This window comes from Suricata suricatta, chromosome 12 (genome assembly GCF_006229205.1).
Source record: "Suricata suricatta isolate VVHF042 chromosome 12, meerkat_22Aug2017_6uvM2_HiC, whole genome shotgun sequence".
NCBI classification, from domain to species: Eukaryota; Metazoa; Chordata; class Mammalia; order Carnivora; family Herpestidae; genus Suricata; species Suricata suricatta.
The window spans coordinates 22,042,404-22,067,528 of record NC_043711.1 but is presented as its reverse complement, the minus strand read 5'-3'; the positions used below and the strand labels follow the sequence as shown (position 1 = coordinate 22,067,528).

The 25,125-nt window shown below is 42.7% G+C and overlaps 1 protein-coding gene across 1 annotated transcript in view; it reads right to left on the bottom strand.

The window, feature by feature from the left end:
* CACNA2D3 (calcium voltage-gated channel auxiliary subunit alpha2delta 3) overlaps positions 1 to 25,125 on the bottom strand; it is an 833,443-nt gene that overhangs the window by 700,790 nt on the left and 107,528 nt on the right. The gene's annotated exons all lie outside the window — the stretch shown is intronic.

The window sequence follows — 25,125 nt, the reverse complement described above, 5'->3', positions numbered from 1 at the left end:
GAGTGTAACCAAATAAATAAGAGCCATGTACCTCTTACAGCAATTGGTATAAATTCACTAGCACATTGAGTCCATTATAAACTAAAGTGCTATATAAAAAGTCTAGTCGACATCACCTATGGGCTTCCTTTCTACTTCACTGTTGAGATATATATATGTGTGTATATATATATGGAAAAGAGTACAGACTTTAAACTTTTTTCACTCCTAAACTGAAAGATGACTGTAGGTCCAAATGAAGAGAAAAAGATGAACACGCCCCCTTCATCTGAGCCTTCAGGACAATTAATGCATCTCAGAGTTCAAAGCCAAGTGGCTTACGCTTCCTTCTCTCCTTAACTGTTCTGATTTTCAAAGAAAAAAAATCCTAGGCACTGTGATTATCTTTCATCATTATACAAGGCACATTAAATATAAGAGAACCTCTCCCTTACTTCATTTTTCAACATGAGAGCAGAATTCAACCCTCCAGAAGTGATATGAGGACAGGAAGTACGAGCCGTTTCCTGAAATGCCTGGGCTACAATCTTTGTAATCAGCCGAGGACACCACCCACCACATCTGGGTGGGCACCAGAGCCCATTATGCTAACTGTGATTGAGCTGGATGAATAGCAAATCTGTCATATTGTGGCTGGGCAGCCAGTGGGGATAAAACACCAGCATCCAGGATGTGCTGCTGCATAGCATAGAAGGCAACCATGTCACTCAGAAAGGCTAATCTCCTTCCAAATATGTCAACCAACCCACATTCGTGATGCAGTTTAACAAATGCCATTTTCACATGCCAAAAAGTGAAACAAAACAAAACCCAGCATCCAGACCACAAAACCCCAAAGGGGCTAAGATTCCCACTCTATAAGGGACAGACATCATGCATGGCTTTCCGTAGGTGGCCCCAACATTATCCTAGATCTCCGTGAGCTTTGTGATGCAGGGCTGTGCGTTTCCTCTGTGCTCTCTGCATGAGACTCACAAAGAACCTGGCACGCAAAAGGTGCTCAACAGGTATCTGTTGAATCAATTTGTTTGCATGCTGACAAACGCACGAGCCTGCCAATAGGCCCCTCAGTGAGTCCTCAGTGAGTCGTGTACCATCCCGCCATACACTGCTTCACTGCTTGCATTTAGCATCGAAATTCCCAGAAACCACAGGTGCTCAAGAGAACCGAGAGATCCAGGCTCTGGTGCTGCACTACCTGGCTGCAAATCTTAGCATCCCTTTTTAGCTGTGTGCAAATTACCTCATCTCTCCTTGCCTCAAATTCCTTCTCCTGTAAACTGATGCTAAAAACAACACAGCCCACTGAGGTACTCTCATGATTAAATGAGATAATCCACGTGAGAGACTTAGGCTAGAAAACATTAAGCACTCAATACATGCCAACCATTTCTTTACTTTCACTATTGTGGGTCAGTAAACAGTCACCAACATACAAGCTTCCTAATAAGCAGAATTCTTCAATTAAATTCAAGGTAACAGTAGTTAAAATTAACAGACTATATTTCCAGGAATCAACATAAACTAATGTCAAAATCATACTACAGAGAAAAGAAGCAACCTGCACATAAATGTGCACAGCACATGTTGCATTTGTTTTAGAAGAATGGCAGTAGCTTTCAAGGGGGGTAAATACACACATGTGTGGAAATATAGCAAAAATTCTCTGCAAGGCCATATCTATCATAGCATTTACCTGGAGGGGGTGGGGAGTCTAAAGGAGCTTAAATTTTATTTGTAATGTTCTAATTATAAAGCAAGTGGATTCCTGAATTATTTTCTTAAGTTATCACTAAAATTTTTAAACACACATTTAAAATGTACACCAAAAATAAAAACAAAAATGAGACACACACACACACACAAAAGAAAACTCGTCTGATCTGGCAGCACCAGGAGGGAGCTCTCCATGTGGCTGCTGGAGGAGGGAGCTGTAATTACTTAAATAATGGCTTCTTCTTGGCGAGATCGCAGACTCTGCCTGGCAAGAAACCCACGTGCCTTATCATTCCACTTGTGTCCCAGCACTGATCACAACACTGGATACACAGTGAGTGCTCAGCACGTATCTGTACACCAAAGTGATGCCTTTAAGGAAGAAAAAAATTCCAAAATCCTTTAAGCAACTGGATAAGGTCTTTCATTTTTCAGTATCTTTCTTGAAAGTCTAAGCATATTTAATTATTTAACTTTCAAGCTAGGAGAAAAGACTTCTGGTCAGCCAAGGGTTTAACAAGTGTGTTTAAATCACAGATATTTGGGAACTCTCCCTGCCAAAATGGTGCTGTTTTTATTATGTTTCCCCCTCCGAGCCCCCCCGCTCATGTCATGACCTTGGAGTCACAACAGATAGATTTCATAGGTGGGTCCCACATGGCCTGAGTTGTGATATGCTATGCAGACACGGTCTACCAAGTCTTGCAGGCCGAAGCAAACACGTCAGCAAAATCTACCCATCGTTGCTATAGATTTATGTCAGTCCAGCAATTATACAGGCTGTCATGGGTTCTGGGAACATGCTAAAGTGAAATATAGAAGAACTCCTTAGAGAGTAGCAGCAAAAAATCAAAACCGCTGTTCCCCCACACCAACCCCTCTCTTTCTAGACTGATGTCACTCTCCTCCGCAACCCGCCCCCAGGAAAACACCCATAGGAGCTGCAAAGAGCCACCTGCCTCAGCTGGCTCATTGGGGTGGGTCGTATTAAAGCAGCATGGAGGAAGCCACGCAGTTCCTAGGGGGAGTACAGGACATTTCACAGTCCCCTTCTGTAAACCTCCGACAATGTGGGAGACTCTAAGGTCTGGTATCACTGAACATACAAGACCATGCACCTTTCTGAACCTGAATTGTCTGTGCTGGGGAGATGGATTTTTATTTCCTTCAAACTCTGCAGAAGAATGGGTAAATGAGGAATTTTTTATAATGATCTCCTGGCCATGAGGAATCACAAATTAGTCCAGAAGGAGTTCTATGGTCACAAAATCCTGTGTCCAGACCAGGCAGAGTAAGAGGTTCATCCAGGAACTTCCTACCACCTTCATCATTAACCCCAAAGCCTGGAATGCCCACTCTGTGCCAAGCCCACAATAAGGATCAGAAAGTTCAATAGTGAACACAGCAATCCTAGGACCACACTTAAGGGTCCACTAGAGAAAGAAGGACACATATAATCATAAATTCAGTTAATCCACATAGTAGTAAGTGTCAGTGGGGAAAAAAAAACAATCTAGGTATGAAAAAAAGAAACCAGACTCTAGATATGGAGAAAAAATGGGCTTGAGTAGCTGGTTCCCAAGATTTTTGTAAAGATTAAATGAGATCATTTAACAATAGCATCCAGCTTAATGTGGAGTCGCAAACTTGAGTATCCCATTCTACCTCCCTCTCTGTATCAGAGAAGCTGGAGAGGGATGCTAAAAAAAAATTGCTTGACTTACTTGAATGAGCTCACATCTGAGAGGAATGACTAAACTACTCAACCATTTATTTCTCTGGAAATATATCTGAGCATTATAATGTGCCAGGCCATAGGTGCCAAAAATCCCACAGGGAATAGGACAGATTATGCCCTCACTGTTGTGATGCTTATATAGTGGGAAGACAGAACAAGCAGGAAATGAGTTCAGATCTCAGAGAAAGCTATTAAAGAGCAAAGGAGGCAGAGTTATGCAAGATGGAGTTAGTAACTGGGCAAATGTCTTAGATCATGGTCAAGTGCAAGCTCCTCTACAAAGATGACATATGAACTGAGACCTGAGTGATTGGCCAGGTATGTAAAGAAAAGGGAAGGAGGAGTATTCGAGTCAGAGGGAATGTCAAAGGCAAAGTCCTGACCAGAAAGAGGTTGGCATGGCTAAAAGAGGAAAAAGAAAGCCAGAGCGCCCAAAGCCTTGTTAAACACTGGGGAGAAAAGGTGGGGACCCAGGGGTGAAGAAGATACATCTTGGTGGCTAGGTAAGCCCAGGTGGGCATTTGAGGCACTCAGTTCTAGGAGTCTGCTCCCCAGAGAAAATGCACTATGCATGGCTCCAGGGAGTGATAGCTCAGCGTGGATACAATAAATACAGTTCCCACCAGAAAGCAGACAAATCTGTCCTGTGGCCAGGTCCAGAGAAGGAATGGCTCACATAACTAAGTAAATAGCTGACATCATTTACAAGCATCAAACGTAACTGGGTTCACTTCTTGGAAGATATCAGGGCTAAAGACACTGGATTCCCAAGGAGGAGAAGGAAGGAACATCTTTATTGAAGACTCTTCTGCCCATATATTACTGAATCTCCGCAGAACAGCTGGTCCATAAACGCAACTGGAAATCCCTTAGCACCGCAGAAGCTGAGCCGCTAGAACCCAGCACTTTGCGTAAGCAGCTGAAAATTCCATCTCTTCTCAGAAGCCCCTATTGTGCGGCTACATAAATGTATTGGCAGGCTTCTGTTTTAACTAAATGGACTTTTAATTGTATACATTTCCTTCACAGAAAGCCTTGATGATATATATTTATGATCCTGTCCTTGTAAAAATTACTTAGGAGAACTCCTGGCATCGCAGGAAATGCTTCCAGAGGGGACTACATGGCCTCACGGGTCCTGAAAACCAGCCGCCGGGTGTCAGCTTGGCCATTCCCTCCTGGAGAAGGTCTTTCAATCCTACTGCACTGTAAAAACACTTCTGCCTGACTCTCCGTATGACAGAAATTAAATCTCACCAGTGCGGCTTAATTAAGTGGAGGCATATTTCAATTTTTAGTTTGTTTTTGGAGGATTTTTTCCATTAAATATGCATGTTGGTTTAAGCTAGGCAACCTGAAGAATCAAGAACTCATAAGTGTGGATTATATCGACATTGGCTGTGTTTGTTTCTCCCTGCATTACAGCTCTCAGCCCCGCCCAACTGGCTTCCAGATAACCACTTCCACAGTGTCCTCTCAGGTTCATGTCACCATGCCAGACTCCTTCCATCAACTTAGCCACCCTGGTAGAAAGAATGTCTTTCTCACTGGCTCCTGGACAGAAGTCCAAGGAAAGCACACATTGGCCTAGTGTAAGCCACAAGCCTTCTTCTGGAGCAACTCATGTGTCCTAGGACCTTAATGGGCCGAGCCTGGGCATTTGTTCCACCTTGTGGCTAAAGCTCATAGTCTCCAGCTTCAAAATGAAGGAGGAAACGATCCCCAAAGACACCCAAAACTGGGCAACAGGAAAGTGTGATGACCAGGTGACTACTTCAGCCACCTCAGTCCACTCCAGCAGAGAGATGAGTTGATGAGGTTACGTGCTGCATCTCTTCATATGCAGCTGAAATGATTGGGAATCCTCCTTCCTAGCCAGCATCATCTGGAGTTTTATAACGCTCTGGGTTCTGCTTTCCCAGGCTATCTATTATTAATCGTTCCTGGTCCCTTCAGGTGTTGTGAAAGTGTTCAATCAATACTTTCAAACACTTACATGACTGAGGAGAAATAGAACCACTTTCTATTTCTAGAGCCATCCCCAACATTCTCAACTGAGTATTTTATATCAGCTCTTACCCTTGACCACATAAAATCTCTTCCTTGCAAGGTGTAAAAAGGAAAGCTCTGACACTAGAATGTCTCAAAGGCAAATCAGGTTTAATGGTAAAGGTGGCGTCAAGCTCATGAGCCGAGTTGGAGTCAAACCTATATTACTTATTCTTTCTTGACCTTTGTTCTCCAACATCAGGCAGAGTGGTCACTTCTGCCATCTGCCATTCAGACACTATCTGATGTGACCTGCCATATTTGAGTGTGTACAGTTATTGTCTGCCCCACAAGAATCTAAGCTTCAGGGGTCCAGGGTCTCATGGACCAGGGTAGCCCCAGGGCCTAAACAGTGCTTACACATGGTCAGCACTAATAATTACTATTTGCCTACAGGATTCATTGTCACAGAATAGCGTTTTCTTCCTTAAATTCCGATAGTATCTGGTTTGGAAATGCTACAATAAATAACAATTAAATAAAAAGGCATTGCCAATCCAGCAGAACTAGCTTCTGACTTATCCCTAGAATCTAAGCAATATCATCTTCAGTAAGATATCCTGCTATCCAGGGTTTCCAGAAAGCCCTTAAGCCATGAAGGTTACTGTGTTTGATGCCCCTCTGTTTCTACAGCCCTTTCACCCTTCCTGGACCAACTATGAACTTGCATACTTGATTTTCTTATAAAAATATTTTATAATACTTTTCTCAAATTGTACTGGGGTCTTGAATTTATCCAACATAAACTGGTTGGTTGATGAGAACTGAATGATGAGCCACTGTAGGGACGATCCCCACTTTCCAACTTCCTCGGGTGTCCTCGACTTGCCATCTCTAGTGCCCTCGTCATTTCCGCAGTGCTGGGCCTCTGATGGCAACTGTACTCAGAGGACTCTCAGCAAAATGATCACACATCTGGAATTCGCCCACTGCAACCATGAAAGAACACTAGAGCCACTGCCATTTGCCTAATTAGTTCTGTACCTTCAAGAAATGCTTTGAGGTCTTCTTGCTCTTGTGTGGGCCAACAAAACCCCCTCTTTTTATAAACAAGCTTCTCAGAGAAGAAATTTACTCTAGCTGCAATCAACTTTGTAACAGGCAACATTCTCTCTGACATGACAAGAGCCACTAAAAAACAACCACGGTGGGAACAGCAGCTGTACGATACCGCTGACACCTCAAAGAGTCAGGGAAAAAATAGCTGCTGGGGGAAAACACCAAGTCCATCAACATTGCAGAGAGAGGCAAGGCTCCCCGGCTCTCGTGCTACACGCGGCAACCAATTACTCTCTCAAAAGAAGAATGCAGGTCTTACATGAAGTGGAACAATTAATTTCACGCTTGTCATCCTGGCCTCAATAGTAAGTTGATTTGAATCAAATATTTGCGGTACATTACGGCTTGCAGGGGACAGTTCTGGTGCCTCCTGAGCTGACGGACTGCCTTGATGGCTACCATTGTAAAACAATCCATCAATAAGAATAATTATGGTATTGATCAAAGTGGTTGGCTGCCTCAGATTGGAATCAATTCTCAAGAGTTGCTGGGAACAGAAATGTCTAATGGACTATTCCATCACTAGTCGCTGCAGCAACTGAAACAGCTAATATTCTGGAAAGTTCTTAATAATTACCCATTGAATCTGCATTTCTGCTTCAGTGCTCCTAACTAGACCTTGCTTACTGTAGCCTGAAAGTCAGTCCAAGTGGGTGAAGGAAGGGCCAAATGCAGATGTATAAAGTGCCAGCACTGACCAAAAACAAAAACAAAAACAAAAACAATGTGGGACAAATAATGTGGAAAACTACCTTCAATGATGTTATTGTATCCTGTTACTCAGACAATAGTATTCCTTTTTTTTTTTTTTTTACAGAGTTTCTGAGTGAGAAAGTACACAGGGAAGAAAATTGTATCTTTTAGATGTTGCTTTTACAGAGGTCCTGGGCAGAAGAAGAACATTATCCATGTCAATGGTGATGGCGTCAGTAACAGAGTAACACATTACCATTCATGTGAAATCGGCCTGCAGGTGCCAATCACCATTTCCTAGATCATGTGGGAAAATCTGGAATCTCTGGAAAGCAGCAGGAACTTGGGGAAACCCATATTAGCACATAAGCCTAATAAATCTCCTTTCTTTTTCTCTCACTCAAAAGCCTTTTGATTTATAATCAGGCTCTGCTCTCCCCAGGGCAGCCCCTACACGGAATAGGAAGCCGCCTGAAGCTGCTACACTCCTCACCAGGTGGTCTCCTGACCCACTCAGCTGGAGAGAGGGTAGCTGTTCAACCTTGAGGGCTTCCTCTCCGGTCCTAGCAAGACCTGGTTCCCTGCACAGACTGCCCCTCTCTACTAACAAGAGTACACATCTAACAGAAAACGTGTTGCTCTCTCAGGTTTGGAGGCTTCCCTTTCAGGTTCTCAGCATACACAACCTTCTTTCAGGGTATAAGCCAGTGATTCGTCTTCACAAAGCCTTACTTCTTGCCCCTAAATTTGACATTGACATTCCCTTTCCAGCTACGACTTTTGCATTTGCGTTTTCTCATCATTTCACTGCTTGTCCAGCTCTGACGCTTAACCTCTCTGTCTCCTCCTGTAAAGGGGGAGGAAATGATGAATTCTGAGGCTGGAGTGTTTAGAAAAGGCTTACTTAAAGACATCGGAGATGACCTGAGGGATTCCCAAAGTACCAAAGCACCTAGCAGTGGAGATGGGGGAGGGGTGTTCAGGCAGAATAAATAAAGATAACATCAGCAGAGGCCAGAGAGGCTAAGGGGAGGGGGGTGTCAGCTAGTTTTGTCTACAGCACAAAAGTATTAGGGAAGAGATGGCCCATGTAGGGAGAGGCACACACAGGGAAGGGTCTGCCAGACCGAGCTCCAAGCATCAGACTTCCTTAGAGGGAGCAGCGAGCCTGCTGGGAGACATTATTGTACAAAAGGTAACCCAGAATCGTTGTGCAAGATGAACTGAGAAAAAGGAAAAGGAGCATGAAGACCAGTTAGAAGGAGAGATGACGATAAGATATCAAATTCTCACCAAATAAATCTGTAATTGGGACACTATTTCAAACAGCAAGCTGATTAATACTCGCGTGGATGTTTATCTCCCAGTGCACATTGTCACCCTGCATTTCAGCTCTGCTGTGGCTGCAAGAGTGGCCACAGCATTATTAGGAGTTTACAGGATCATTAGCTGCCCTCCTCTGATTTATCTAAGCTCTATAAGACGCCTGAGTGAACTCTGAGTTCAGTTTGGAAAGTTTCAAGATAACAATATATTTATTTGGAGGCTTAGAAGGTTTTAACGCCAAAATGACTCTTAACTCTCCTTAGCACTATAAACATGACCATTAAATCAAACATGATTCCGTCTCAAAAGGAGGAAATCAGGTTAAGACAGTTTTTAACCTGAGAGAAAAATGTGTGCAATAGAAACCAAACAGCCATTCCACCAGGGAAAAGTTACAGATGTTTGTCTTCCCTCAGCAACCAAATATTAATTTCACTGATGGCGAGATTAAGGAGGCAGAGAATACTCAACTGAGATTACGCCAGTGCTTTTATCTACAATCGGCAGCACCTTGAAGCTGGGGCTGGAGGATGGGAAAATGTCCTATTAATGTTCTGCACAGTAGATAGGTTGATAAAGCCTCCACATTGTAGATAAGGGCTATGTTCGTCCTAGAAATCCACTGACTCGCTTAGAGCATGCAAACCACTGGGTATAGGGCTCTCCCATATCCTTCTTGTTGATTCCTATGAATTTCTGATAGGGAAGAGTTCCACTTCAATTCAAATAAGTTAGTAACAATAATAACAACAATACGAGTAACAGCAACTAACACTGACACAGCACTTACTACATGCCAGGCTGTATTCTTAACATTTACCATGTCATCTTTACAACGACCCCGTGCATTAGGAACTATTACTACCTCCATTTTCATGCAGGGGAACTGAAGATCAGCGAAGTTCAGGAATTTGCCCCAATCCTTGTCTTCCTCATTAACACTCAGGCATACATATGTGACCACCTGGAAGCTACCAGAAGGTTGCATTTGGTGGATACCTCATCGCACACCTTCAGAGTGAATACACTGTATTGGTCCCCAAAACAACAGTAGTTTACCCTAAGCTACTTAAAGGTTCCAACCGGCTCTTAAGCCACCCCCCAAAGGGGAAACAGAAGTGTAGGATGGAAGCCAACTGTGAGATAAAGAACCACCGCTTAACCCGTCTTCTCTCTGGAAACGGAACATGATCCTCGAGAGATCGGACACATCCCTCACAAACCCAAACCTGTCATTTGATGGGAGAGCATCGCTCCTCAGAGAAGTGCTTCTCGAGTGGTCTCCAGCTGCATCAACATCGCCTAGGAAAACGGGAAAACGCCCGCACCTCAGAGCCCAGCTCCAGCCCTAGCCCCGTGACTTGCTGGGAGGAAGCACATAACTGCATCTTAAACAAGATCCCTGCGTGATGTTGTGGAGAGTCCTGGATTAGAAACTGAAGTCATCCTGCTCTTGCTACCATGGACTCCTCCAAATTGCACACACACAGACACGAACATGCAAATACCTTCCTCCCTATCAAACGCGTGTAACAGGAATAGAGACCCAACCACAACTTCTTCTTCGCAAAAGAATGAATACCACAAAGCTCCTTATGCTGAACAAAGAAACACAGTAAAGGCACACCATTGTTACAGTCTTTTGAAATATGTCACACCAACAGGAAGATGCTCTGGGCAACACTGCCTGAGGCAGCTGGTCAAACTCAGGGAAGTTTTGAATCTTTGCTATTATATTAAAGGTTTAATTTCAGAGCCACCTGTAAAAAAGAAAGGCACCAGATGATTCAGTGAGAAAATGAAATCAAACCCTGATCTTAAAAGACCAGCCAAAACCACGGGGTCATTGAAAAGGCCAAAGTGCAGTGGCCCTAGGATGGCCAGCAAAGTCAGAGAGCACGGCCAGGTTGCTGAGGCCAGGGGATGGTGTCAGGTAAGAACCGCACCGCGTGCAAGCTAAGATCCCGGAGCTTTTCCTCGGGGCCTGTTCCTCCTCCTGGCCACACTCTCCCGGCCACCCCAAGACCTCGCCACCCTCTCGTGGAACCCTCAGTCAGCAACATTTTCTGGAATAGTAGGAACGTGGGAAGGGTCACTCAGATCCCTGGGCGACCATGGACAGACAACAGGGCACAGAAGACAAACACCTGTTCCCGGGTGACAACAGAATAGACAGCAGAGAAATTCAGTTTGGTGTCCCTGGGTGGGCAGCCTGCACCAACATACCAGAGCGAAGAACAAGAGCCTGGAAGCCTTGGTGTGGAATGTGCAGAAACTCCTGGAGACAAAAAAGTCTGCTCTTAAAGGACTGAAACCAAGTCCTAGTTTCAAAATCACTGGCCAGGTAAGTCTTTACAGAATCCCCCAAAAGACTTCTTTTTTTTTTTTTTTGCATTATTTATTTTTTGAGAGACAGAGAGAGATAGAATGTGAACAGGGGAGGGGCAAAGAGAGAAAGAGACACAGAATGGGGAGCAGGCTCCAGACTCTGAGCTGTCAGCACACAGCCCAATGGGGGGCTCAAACCCATGAACCATGAGATCATGACCTGAGCCGAAGTTGGACACCCAACGGACTGAGTCACCTAGGTGCCCCTCCTCCAAAAGACTTCTAAAAGACTTCTTTTACTTTCTAAAAGAAAACGTAAAAATAAATCCTAGTGGACAGGAGAGAGCCCAGACACGGGCAGCTCCCTGTTCATGCCTGACCCTGAGACTGACGTTTCCTTAGTAGGTAGGGTTAATGTTATCTACCAGTAAATCTCTATATACCCACAGTACAATTAAGATATTCCCAAATCATCTTTGGTGTGCAATCCAGTACACAGAGCTCAACCTAAATCTAGTGCTAGTTTTCTGACATTGGCTTTATCAGACCATCCTCGGAGAAAGCAGAGGTTTTTCCTGCAAGGATCTGCTTGTCCTTTAGCAAAATGTTATGAAGGGATTTAAAAAAAAAAAAAAACGAGATTATTGTACTAACAAGGCAGCTCTGCAAAAACAGAAATTGGACCCACTGGGATCCAGGCACTTTACATACATGTATCTTGGGGTCCCAATTAAGGAGGATTTCTAGGGAGATTACTACAGGAACAAAATAGTTCGAAAGCTGCTAATAGATAGTACATAAACACTGGAACCAAGCCGAGTGTGACAGGAGAGCCTGAGCAGTAAAACGCCAGGGCCCCGCTATAACCCAGCAGGTCCTCAAATTTCACACTATTGTTCTGCCTTATCAACGGGATCATTTTATGACCATATCATTTTGATATTTATCTAACCAGCCCCTTGGAGCCAGGTCACCTAATAGTATTTCTGCTCCTTTATCAGTGCCACACTGACGCTCCAAAGGAACAATATGTGTTTATAGATTCAAGAGAAAAGATACAGATTTCAAGGGCCAGGGCAGACACAAGGCAAACATTGTTTAGGGAGGCAATAAAGCTATCCATTTCTGAAACTGCCCTAAAGACTAGATGGGATGGGAACAGTGCAGAGGGGAAGTCTCCAAGAGCCTTTTTTGACCAAAACAGATTGACATTTGAAATTTCCACTCATTTGCACTCACTACAGTGCCACGGTCTACAGGTTCTAAATAAACAGTGGCAGATGGCAGTAACAATGCTTCCATGAAGAATCCTGCATTTGTCACCTTATGACGTCCTACATAATCTGTGGTTTCAAAATAAGTTGATTATGTAGATATACTCGCCATCTCTTAACTTCAAAACAAAAAGACACTGATTCTCACAGCAGAGTTGGAGATGCCCAGCAATTATGCTTCAGAGGCTGACTCTACTTCCCTATCTCTTGCAGTAACTTGAGTCTATCCCTTTTCATCTTTTGAGGAATCCACTTCACTTCCTGCTTCCCTCTGTGCCCCAAGTCCATCTCCACCCCCCTTTTCAAAACCCTGTAGTAGGATCTATGCCTTACAGGAGCCAAACCTGGATTGATGTCCCCCTGGGTATCTATTTTTCAGCCTTTCCACTTGATCTGACCCTGCCTGTGCCTACTGTACCCCTCTATACCCTCCCCTCTACATTCTTCAGCCGAGGATGTCCACACCTCACCATCTGCAAGCTGTGCTGCCTTGGGGCATTTGCACCTGCTTCTACCTAGAATGATCTCCGCTCCCATCTCCATTCCCTCTTCTCATCAGGTCTCACACTGAATGTGATCTTCATTGCAGATTAATCCCTTCCTTGAACACAGAGACAGAGTCACTATCTAGCAGCTCACTAGCAGATGGCCTATTGCTCTGCCTACTTCTTACTTGCGTCTGATGATACTTTCTTGGTCATTTCTTTCTTATTTCCTCCCCTTATAAGACTGTAAGCTTCCTAGGAGTAGTACCTTGATAACCTTTGTAAATAAAATGGATTTATAGTCCTATGTAACCACATGTTCACCACTGACCGCAAAACAGAAGTCTGCGTGATCCCAGTAAGTACATTAGAACAAAATAACCAGTCATGAAAGTCAAATAAGAAAACTGGTAATAATATTCACTGAACTTACTACTAAGAATCTTGATGATCATGGCTGCTTTCCACAAACTTCAGACTTCACAAATATTGTATTCCAAGAGCGCATAATGACCCGGAGAAAAGCAGGGCTCTCCCAGAGGTACATGCCCCGTGCATTTCAGGTAAGTCCTGACCAGTCCACCACTAACTGATAACTTAGGGAATTGACACCATGGTATCAAAAGCATCATAATAGGATCTTTCAAATACCAAAAAGGTAATTAAAGAGTCATCTGTAGCTATTTGGAGTCACTATAGACCACATTTATATTATTAAGAGGCAAGAAAAGAAATGGTCCTATTCACACACATCCCCCCACAAAGGTCCACAGTTTTTGTATACAATGTTGAATGCTTATATATTCATCAGGGTTCTCCAGAGACACAGAACCAATAGGTGTAGAAAGCAGAAGATCTTCTATAAGAAGTTGGCTCACACAATTATGGAGACTGCAAGTCCAAATCTGCTGTGTGGCTTGGCAGCCTGTAGACCCAGGAAAGTCAGTGGTGCAGTTCCAGCCCCAAGGCCAGCAGGTGGAGACCCAGGAGAGCCAACGGTGCAGACAAAGTGTTAAGATAGTCAGATGGAAAATTCCCTCTTGCTCAAGAAGGCCAGTCTTTTTGTTCTATTCTATCAGGCCATCAACCGATTAGATGAGGCCCACCACACCATGGAAGACAATCTGCTTACTCAAAGTTCACTGATTTAAGTGTTGCTCTCATCCAAAAAAACTCTCCAAATTGATACAGAAAATTAACCATCACAAGCCCACCCCTTGTCAACTTGGCACCCACATGCATCTCCTTAAACCACACCTAATCTCCAAATAAAGGCAATGATAAGGTTATTATTTCACCTAATATGATAGAATTATTCTGTGTACAACTGAAATGCACTAGGCCTTTCCCCAGAAGGTATGAAATCATTAGATGATGTTTACTCTTCTCTTTAAAATCCAGTAATTTAACACTGTAAAGTTAATAATACTTAAATACTATGACATAAAGTCAACATATCTTATATTAGGAGGGTAACACAGGGAAGTAAACAAGGATGTTTGCTACATACACACACACATTCATAACAAATAAGGATGAAATACTCCTTACGGTTACAGTCCTCATTTCTGTGGCCATCAAGTGGTCATAGTTGTGCTGCCTTGGGGCATTTGCACCTGCTTCTGCTTCTACCTAGGATGCTCTTTGCTCCCATCTCAATTCCCTCTTGTCCTCAGGTCTCAGACTGAATGTGATCTTCATTGCAGAGAAAACTACACCTTTCCTCTTTATATCCACCCTCTTCCACTACCCATTCTGTATTCGCTTTGCCTTTAGCAAGCACCTCACACTGTGGTTCTTTACCTGGTGGGATGACCCGAACTTCATAATCATAAGCCTAAGGCAGCCATAACAGAATGCCACAGACTGGGTAGCTCACACAATAGGAATTTGCTTTCCAACAGTTCTAGAGACTAGAAGACCAAGACGAAGGTGCAGGCAGGGCTGCTATCTAGTGAGGACTTCCTTCTTGGTTTGCAGGTAGCCATCTTCATGCTGTGTTCTCACATGGCCTCTTCTTTGTGTGCGCACACTCCTGGTGTCTCTTCCTCTTCTTGCAAAGACACCAGTCCTATTGCTTTCACTTACCCTTGATCTCCCCTCCATAAAGGCCAAATCTCCAAATATAATCACACTAGAGGTTAAGGCTTCAATGCATGAATTTGGGTGAGGGAAAAAAACACAATTTAGTGCCTAACAGATTGCCATAATACTCCCAGTCTCACCAAGGGTCATATGCAGCAAGTAACAGTTAAGGGAAGTAAAACTATTACATTTTCTAGGCACTTTAGAGAATATTTTATATATTCACCCCAAATTGATACATCTGGCCAACAGTTTGAACACTTACTATGTACCAGGCACTGTCCTAGGCATGGCAGATACACACAGTAATCAAATGAGACACCAGAGTATGTCTTGGTGTTTGGTTGTTGGTCATTGCAGCCCACTCCTCTCAAATATGATGTCCCATTATGGAATTTCAAATCCTTTTCATTTCAGGTAATTTTTCTAAGTTATAGATTCAGTGTTCATTCTGTTCCTCACTTTACTTTTCTATTTATGTTAGAGCTCCTTGGCCTGTCTTCAATGTTTGTCCATTTCTGTTGAATTATTTTTCCATTTTTTTCTACTTAAAATGCTCTTAATTTTCACCTTCTCTTTCTCTGAAGGCATCATCTCTTGTGTTTATTTGCTCTGGGGTGGCATCTAGTTTAGTCTTTATTTCTAAAGGATTTTTATTGTTTCCAATGCCCTTCCTCACTTGTCACTTCATTTCTTATGTTTTTTTCTATTTTGATTTATGTTGTTCTTTCTTTTATCACTTTGTTAATGAATTTTAGTTCATCCTGACAACAGTAAATTATAATTTTAACCTGTTTTAAGAGTTCATCTATGCAGCATGTTATACATAGAGATGTTACTCTGCTCTTTATTCTTTTTATCTCACTTTGTCTTTATATGAGATTTTATCTCCTTCGTTTCTATGGCCTATATTTATGTGAAGTTAATTTTCCTGAACTTTTAGGAAGAAGCATGACTCACAATGGCTTTTCTAACTTCAGAGCTCCCTCTTCTGTTGTTTTCATAGAGTGTTTAGAAACATATATGTTGGTTGCTTTTTTTTTTTTTCATTCATAATTTAGGTTTATGTAAGGGTTTTATGCCCAATTCAAGCTTTTCTCTTTTTCTTTTTTTTTTTTTTAAGGACTGGGTGTTGGTTGCTTTCTGAGATACCCTACCTCTATTTCGACCTTCATGTCCACTTTTATTACTTTTAGAGAGAAAAAAATTGTCTAAGCATCTGAGAAAAAGAATAAGTGACTTACAAGGGGAAAATGTTATATGCAGACTATGAAAGTAACACCTAAAGTGCTCAAGGAAATAAAATATGAGCCAAGGATTTTATATTCAGCAAAATTATTTTCAAGTATAAAGGGTATGCCTTAGGGAATATAGTCCTCTTAAGCCATTTCTGAGGAATATACTAGAAAATAAGATTCAGATAATCAAAATGGCTAAAGATAGGAGATTAGGACGGGAGTATTGGCGAAATATATAAAAGCTTGAAAAACTAAACCTAAATGAGGGCTACAAGGGAAGGTATAGTATGAAATGGTTACGTGCCTTCGAAATGTCGATACAGTACAACAATTTTTTTAATGTTTTATTTATTTTTGAGAGAGAGACAGACAGACAGTGTGAGCAGGGGAGGATCAGAGAGAGAGAGAGACACAGAATCCAAAGCAGGCTCCAGGCTCTGAGCTGTCAGCACAGAGCCGGACGTGGGGCTTGAACCCATGAACCGCAAGATCATGACCTGAGCCGAAGTCAGACGCTTAACCAACTAAGCCACCCAGGTGCCCCAGTACAACATTGTTTTAATAAAGAGAAGAGAAGAACAAATTTTAAAATATGTTTTAAATATTTTTGAGAAGTCATATTCATAAGATATTATTCTGAAAACTTTTACATATAATACCAAATAAGTGAGTTATTAAGTTATGAGATATTCTAATTCTATCATCCCTTTGTCCTTAAAACCTAGTTTTTTGATGTAAAAGACAGAAGATACAGATGTAGTATATATAACGTCAAAAACTCTATGGTCCTGTCTTTGAATTGGAAGTATCAATATGAAATCATAATTTTTTATTTTTTTTAATTTATTTTATTTATTTATTTGGAGAGAGAGGCAGAGAGAGGGAAAGAGAGAATCCCAAGCAGGCTCTGTCCTGTCAGCACAGAGCCTGATGTGGGTTCAAACTCACAAATTGTGAGAGTCTGATCTGAGCTGAAATCAAGAGTCAGATGCTCAACTGACTGAGCCACTCAAGTATTTTTAAACACACACACACACACACACACACACACACACACACACACAGCTTTACTTATACATCTCAATCCTTCCCAGCTTTAAGCTTTGTCCCCTAAACAGGGCTAGAAACAAGGACTAACCAAGTAACACTGAGCACTTATAGCACTCAGACTGTGGCCTTAATATACTAATTTCTCACTAACAGAAAGCAGAATATTTGCAGAAATGCCTGATTCCAGGTGTGGAGCACGAAATGTACATTAAAAGCCTAGAAAAAAAATTTTTCATTCCTTGTAGCAGGGAAGCAGTCAAAGACTGTTGGGCCATGCCAAATGATCCCATCTTGAAGAGCAGCTCCCAAGGCAAAGATCTGAGCTTCAATAAAAATGATAATTCTAACTAACTGACACTCAGAAAATATGTTTAAATCCATTTGTTCATAATAATACCAACAAAAGAAGCACACAACCCACTGGTTCCCTTCCAAGTTTAATAGGGGAGAGGTTCCCTGCCTTGAACCTGTAGAACGAAGGCCAACAATCAAGCATTTCTCCTGCCTGTATTTATGAAGTATACTAAATGAAAAACCAACAGAGATGAGGAAACACTTTTTTATAGAAATATTCCAGCTAGCAAATGAAAAATACACGATACACCCAGAATATCTCACTGCTTTGCAATCCTAGGGATTGATGGATCTAGGCATCGAACACCAATAGCAGTGAACGACACAGAGAGAGCAGTAGGTGCCACGTGCCTCCTGGTGAAAGAACACTCTGCCACTGCCCAGAGTCCTGCCAAGGAATTAGACCTAAGTCTGGTCAAACCTGTCAACCACAGCTGCCAATTAATTTACAGGAAATTCCAAGGACAGAAGAACAAGGTGAACTCCATCATGACTGAGCAATCAGCAAAATGCAGTATAATGGCCTGATTTTTAACTAATAAATTATAAGGGAGAAAAGAAAAGGGATGGAGGAGGAGCCTATGGGGGAAAAGAAAGTGTGAGAGAGAGCAAGCAGAAAGGGAATGAGTGAAACAAAACTATAGTGTCTGGAATGCATACTTGAGTGGCCAAACTGCAAAGAAACATAAGAAGGCATCCAAAATGAGAGACAGAATATCTCCACCTTTAAGGTGGGGAGAGGAAGACAAAATAAATTTAAAAACACATCAACTCCCAAAGCAATCAGGTTTATATATAAAAATTCCCTGTCAGGAATTACCAGGTGATAATGACAAGAGAGAAGCAAACCCCAAACTCAGAGTGATCATTACACTTTTTAAAAAGTATCCACCCTTGTGTTCCATTTCCATGGAACACGGAATATTTCCTTGGAGCATTGCCACGGGGTGGGGGCATTGGTGATGGCTTCCATTTTCCATAATCAGCATTCACTCATGGTAACAGTGGTCAGGGAATACAGCATAAACCCACAAAAGAAGGCTTTCCAAATAGATCCTGTTTCTCAAACTCTGCATTACACTGAGTAACAATTATAAAGAGCATCAAAAGTTGGCCAATGAAATCCATGCCCCAGGCCAATTGCCACATCACCAGATTGGGAAGCGATCCAACATACCAGGCTCTAGATGAAGGATGGGAAGGAAGGCCTGGCCTACGGTGAAAGGCCCTCACCTTCAAACAGAAGCCAGCCTTAGAACCAAGAATCTATTTTCTCTCTGGTTCAGCACAAGCTACCTTTCAAGTCCCCAAGGGAAGGATCATTCTTACACACGCACTCATTCATTCACAACCACTAAAACAAACAAACAAAAATCCTGTGTTCTTTGTCAATCCAGCCACCTGTAGGCTATGACCATATAATTTATTGTTCAAATGAAGACACCATTAAGTTTGATAGGGAGTGACATTAATAATTATGCCAGACAACTGGTATAAACTGACACTGCCCTGGGCAAATAAGGACAAAAAGATTTACCTTACATATGCCTCCCGCCCCAACAAATTTTAAACTGCTCATATATCAACTAGAATCCTTCCAAAATTCTAGTTTCAACCTTCATATAGAAGGTAAAAGTATGTAATTACCAGACTATCAATGGACCCCCCAAAGGTAGGAAAAAGATAATTTTTAAGAAGTACTTGGACAAATATATACTGTTTATTAGTCAAGTATTTCAATGTGAATTGAATAATGTATAGATAGCTCCTTAAACACATGATTTCAAATATTTTATTGCTTACAATGAAACTAAAGTCTTTCAAAATGTCCACTGATTTAAAGTAAGAAGGACTGGTAAATGCCTCTATAGCTTCTTTTCTTCCTTCACCAATCAGTCAACAAATCTTTGCTGAACCTTTACTAAGAGCAGGGCATTATCCCAGATCCTGGGGCCACAGTAGTGGCTCTGGTCTGCCCTCAGGGTACTTATCAGCCAATGAGTCTTTTGCAACAATTGATGTTATGGTTAAAGCTGATGATGCATTGGACAATTTGATTTAATAACAATAAGGACTCTGTTTCATAGTTAACAATTTTTACATAGTTTTATTCAACTAGTATTTTTCAGTTTACTTTGAAGTCCAAGAGGAAATGTTCTTTGTTCATGGTCACCTCCAATGCCAGCTGCTTCTGGTTCATCAGCTGCTCTCCCCAGGTCAAGATTCAGTGCTTTGTCCCACATCCCCTGCCTAAACTAGTCTTGCACATCTATAGCCGGTGGGGCCCCTGATTCTGAGGCTGAGTGCCTACTCGAAGGACACCCGGTAGTCATGCTTGGATGCCATGACTTCTCAGTTCCTCCCCACTGCATCCCAGGGTGGAAAGGACTGAGGGACACTACTGGGCTCCGGGTAGAATGTGCTGGAGAATTAGTCAGGTTGGGCTCCAGCAGAGGAAGGGGGAGCACTCCCGCCTGAATCTGTACCCCCTAAGCAAGGAGGCGGAAGGTTTACTCACATGGTGTACCTAAGACACACACGACAATCATTACCAGCATCTTTTCCACACTCTATTGCGGGCTATGTTTTATGTGCCACACAGGTATACCTCAGAAATGGGCTAAACTCTGTGACCTTGGGGGAAAAAATAGAGAAACCAAAACTAGTATTGCACAATTTGGAAAGGACCTTCAGAAACATTCTAATTTCAGTATCTATAAATCCAATAAGGAAGGCAGGACAGGTATTATCATCCATACTTAACAGCTAAGGAAGAGGTCTGGAGGGATCTGTGACTTATCCAAAGTCATGCTGGTAAATAGCAGCCAAGCCAAGCCAGAACTCAAGAACTTTCTATTTGGCTGTCCTTTGGGGTTTTTTTTTTTTAAGTTTATTTATTTATTTTGAGAGTGAAAGACAGAGAAAGAATGCATGCCAGCAGGGGAGGGGCAGAGAGGGGGAGAGAGAATCCCAAGCAGGCTCCATACCGTCAGCACTGAGCCTGGTGTGAGGCTCAATCTCACAAATGGTGAGAGATCATGACCTGAACTGAAATCAAGAGTCAGAGGCTTAAGCGACTGAGCCACCCAGGTGCCCTCTGCTTGGCTGTTTTAAGTTTGGAGTCTGAAGCCAGACAACAGGTGAACGACTCTGAGGCCCCAACACCGGGAGGGTTGTTTTATGTGTGTGTGTGGGAGGGGATGTTTTGTTTTTGTTTGGTTGGTTCTCCCTTTTGATTCTAAGTAATCTTTTCTCGTTAAAAGTATCAAATGCTCCACTGATCTAAAGAATAAGTGTAATGAAAAAAATGCTATCATTTATGCAAAAACGTAAAAGGCACATAGTTAGTTCCTCATGCAATATGAACAGTCACCAACCCTAAGATTTCTGAGTGCTGAAAATAATGGACCCGTGTGAATTTACAACAGACTGAATACTGAGTATACTCAGAGCACCCATTCCACTGTTGGCCAGATCTGTCTGGCGTTTCTCAAGCATCTAATGGCTCCCTTGGCGTTGAGTCTTCCCACACCGTCCCCTGTCTTCCTGGGTAGTGAACCCAAGGTCTCTGCAAGCGTGGGTTTCCAGTACTCCCAAGGATGTGGGATAAAGGGGCAAGCACTGCTGCACTAGAGAATCAATGAACCGGAGGCAGAAGGCACAGTCTTGAAGGACGTCTGGGAGCAGAGTGCCCCTGGTTTATGATGTGAAATTGAGGCTCAGGCTAACCGTTGACACTGATGGTGATTTTCCTGCACCCAAACTCCTCCAGCATCTCTGTCTGTCAGAGAGTTTTGTTTCATTCTGGATTTTCAATAGGCTTAACACCCAGCAAGGAACCCGACACGAGTCCCAACGCTGGGCTTGAACTCACGACCCTGACATAGAGACCTGAGCTGAGATCAAGAGGAAGATGCCTAACTGACTGAGCCACCCAGACGACCCAGGAAAGCATTTTCTACAGAGCACTTATGTGTTTTGACAATTGGTAGGAGTTGCTTTACTGTCCGTTATCTTCAAAACTTCCTCCTCGCCCTCACAGCAAACAGACAAAGCAGGCCTTTGTTGACCACACTTCCCATGTTCCAGGGCCTGTGTAAAAGCTTTCACATGTTTTCTCTCACTTAATCCTCGGGGCAATTCTATTTCATAGGTACTTTTATCACATTTTGGGTGGAGAAACTGAGGCCTAGGCAGTTAACGTAACTTGCCCAAGATCACACGGGAAGCAAGTCTTGGACTAATCAGGCACAATCACCAATACCTTTCCCACTTGGAGCAGGGTGCATGTCTCCCCAGAAGCCAAGCCCTTAGTCACTACCCGACACTGACACTGTGCCACAGGAACTTCCTAGAAATTGCCAGCCTGTCATCCACTCTGTCCACCTCCCACTTCCAAAACAGCCCCGTGGCCAGCACACAGCTCACACACCAGCCCACAGTCCTGCGTGAAGTTGAGTGAGGTATGCCCAGCTCGGTCTCTGTGAGGCCCAGTTTGCTCAGACTCTGTTCTGTAGGCCATGTCTTCATCTCAAAGTTGCCCAAAAGCTCCCTGGTGATTAATACACTTTCTTAGACTGTGGACCCTGGAGTCAGGTGGCCGGGATTTGAGTCCCTGTTCTGTAACTCGGGAGCTACGTGGCCAAGGGCAGCACACTCCGCTGCACTGTGCTCCTTCTCATCCTAACACAGGGACTCCCGCTAGTGTAGGACCCATCACACAGGGTGCTGTGAGGATGAGGTGAAGCTCTGCTTCTGAAGTGCTTACGGCAGGGCCCAGCAAGAAGGAAGCCCTCCGCCCAGACAACAGCCATGTGCAAGTCAGCACTGGCGTTTCTGGATAAATGTTCAGATTTTTCTTTGAAACCGAATGTTCGGCAGGAAATAAAAACAAAGATACAGAGTGACCCAAGGGGCTATGCTCAGCGATTGGACGCATTTGCCACTAGATTCAAGTTCCATTTTGAGGTTGTCCATGGAAAGCAGACCTGCATAAAAGAATAAAGACTCCAAACGTTATTTTTAGATAGCTTTTCTCCAGGGACTTGGATGATAACAACTGGCACCACGTCCTTAGGCATTTTTTTCTTTGCACCGAGATATTTCCAAGCATAACAGCACCTCCAAAGTCTCTGAGGGAAAAGCCAGTCTACTCTCTGCTGTGCTTCCTCCAAGCATCTCTTTACAGAACCAGCAGATGAGAACGAAGAGCCTGAAATCAATGTCCAGAATTCCATCACGAACCATAAATCAGAGAAGTCAAATCCTACCTCCGCTACTTCCTATCTCATCTTTACTGACTGGAGGGAAACCCATCGCTCAGCTGCTGATCCATATTCCTTGTACTTCACCTAATTAGCATTCTGAGTGGATGCTTCTCGCAAGGAAAATCATCCTGCAACTTCTGTCGTTCTGATTATGCTGAAGCAGCAGAGGGTTTTCAGTAACCGCCTTTGACAAGCATTATTATATCTGGTAATTACTGTTCTCTTGGGTAGGCTGGAACAAAACAGACGAGCTGATCGTGGCTGATCTTTTAACCTAAGCTGCTGAGCTTCTGACCTGCAACAACCAACCTACAGGATCTGCTAGCCCCCTTTCTGGCCCACGTCTAGGTTTGTTTTCACGTAAAAGGAAAAAAAAATCCACCCAATATGATCATCACTAGTCAATTCTTTTCTCATATCTTGGTGGACTGAACATCCCAGATTCCCTCTGACATAGAGAGCCCCTTTAACATCTTGGACTGCTCCAGATAGTCCTGACATACCTGCCAAAAGGATACTTTAGATTTAAAAATTAGAAATTAAGTTCCTTAACTATATGTTCTATTCCCTACCATATAAACGTTATTCCTGGCCCCAAATAATAGTCCACAGGTGTCATTTACAGTGATTCTTACAGCAGCTGATGTTTAGTGGGACCTTCCCAAGTGCCTGGCATAATGTAAAATAGTTTTCTTTTAAAAGCGTTATCTGATTTTATTTCATAGAAACTATGTCAGTAGTTATTACAGTGGTATTATATTTTCACTATCCCTATTTTAAGATTGAATAAAGGGAGGATTAGAGCCTCAGATAGCCTGCCCCAAATGCCACGTAAGTTTGCCTTGAAGCCCTCACTTTTACTCACTATACTCCATTACCTCCTATGTCAGTATTCTGAGCAAGGCTCAGATTTTCTGCTTTTCACGCAGATTTTCCACATTCTGAACCGTGGCAGGCTGTAGAGCCACACCTGTCCTTCCCGCACTTGTTCAGCACACACTGATTCTTCCTTCTTCTGACGCAGCCCTTTTGACTTGGACTCCACATTTGGCAACTGCACACATATCATAATGCTTTTTTGTTTTGTTTTAATATAGTGTATTGTCAAATTGGCTAGCATAACGGTGTGTACAGTGTGCTCTTGGGTTTTGAGGTAGATTCCCGGGGTTCACTGTTTCCATACAACACCCAGTGCTCATCCCAACAAGTGCCCTCCTCAGCGCCCAGCGCCCATTTCTCCCTCTCCCCCACCCCCATCAACCCTCAGTTTGTTCTCTGTGTTTCAGAGTCTCTTATGGTTTGTCTCCCTCCCTCTCTGCAACTATTTTTTCCCCTTTTCTTCCCCCATGGTCTTCTGTTAAATTTCTCAAGATGAACATATGAGTGAAAACATATGATATCTGTCCTTCTCTGACTTATTTCATCCAGCATAATACCTTCCAGTTCTGTCCACGTTACTGCAAATGCTTTTCTAGTGAAGCTCTGAAAACCTGGGGCGGCTTCAGCTTCCTTTGAGAATCTTGTATTGTCAATGGATTGTCAGTTATATCGCATCTGTCTGTCTGAATTACAAAATTTCTAAAGGCTAGAGACATTAGGTTTCTTGCTCTGCACCCTTCCTTTTGCATGGTGGTTGCTCCATAAATACCTATTGATTTATTTCCACATTTAACGCATGCATTCTTTCTTATAGGGTTGTAAGCAAAACATCTAAAAAAAAAAATTCAACCCCTACTTTTTTCCTGCTCTTCAAGAACCTTTGAAAGGTCTTGACCACACTCTAAGCCAAGCCAAGAACTAGGACTCAGCTGACTCACTAAGTACTGTCTAATACTGCCTTGGGTCCTATATTTTAGCCACAGGGCCACACACCCACTCCTTCTTACATATCGAATAATAATATTTTGACAAGCATTAGGAATAAGCACTGATAATGAATTTATGAGCATCACAGCCCCAATATGTTTACGGCTCAGAACAACAAACACATCTGTTGGTTCATAACTTGCTGATAAATAAAGTAAGTATTCAAGATGATCTAAAGATCTCAAGTGGGCTTATGAGTGTTGTGGCTTACATTTTTGGTAAACACCACTATGGAGGCATAAGAAAATTCATTTCCTTGGACCACAGGAAGAAAGAGAGTTGACACGAATCACTGTACCATGTCCCGGTTGGACCTATCACAGGCCGTTCAGACTAGAGTAGGGAGGCAACTGCCTCATGTTTTGGGGTAGATCTTCCCAAGAGCTCTTGAAAAACTTTTTTTTTCCCCATTTAGACTTAAATCAGGAATGAGAAGGAAAAGCAAAATATATTTGCTTAATTGTATCTACTTCTCTATCAGATGCTGCCACATATAAAAACTGACACCATAAAAACTAGATGTCTTGAGATTTACTGTCTTCTCCCCAATAATAAGAAGGTCTATGAAGACAAATAAAAATGCCTTAGCAAGTGCAT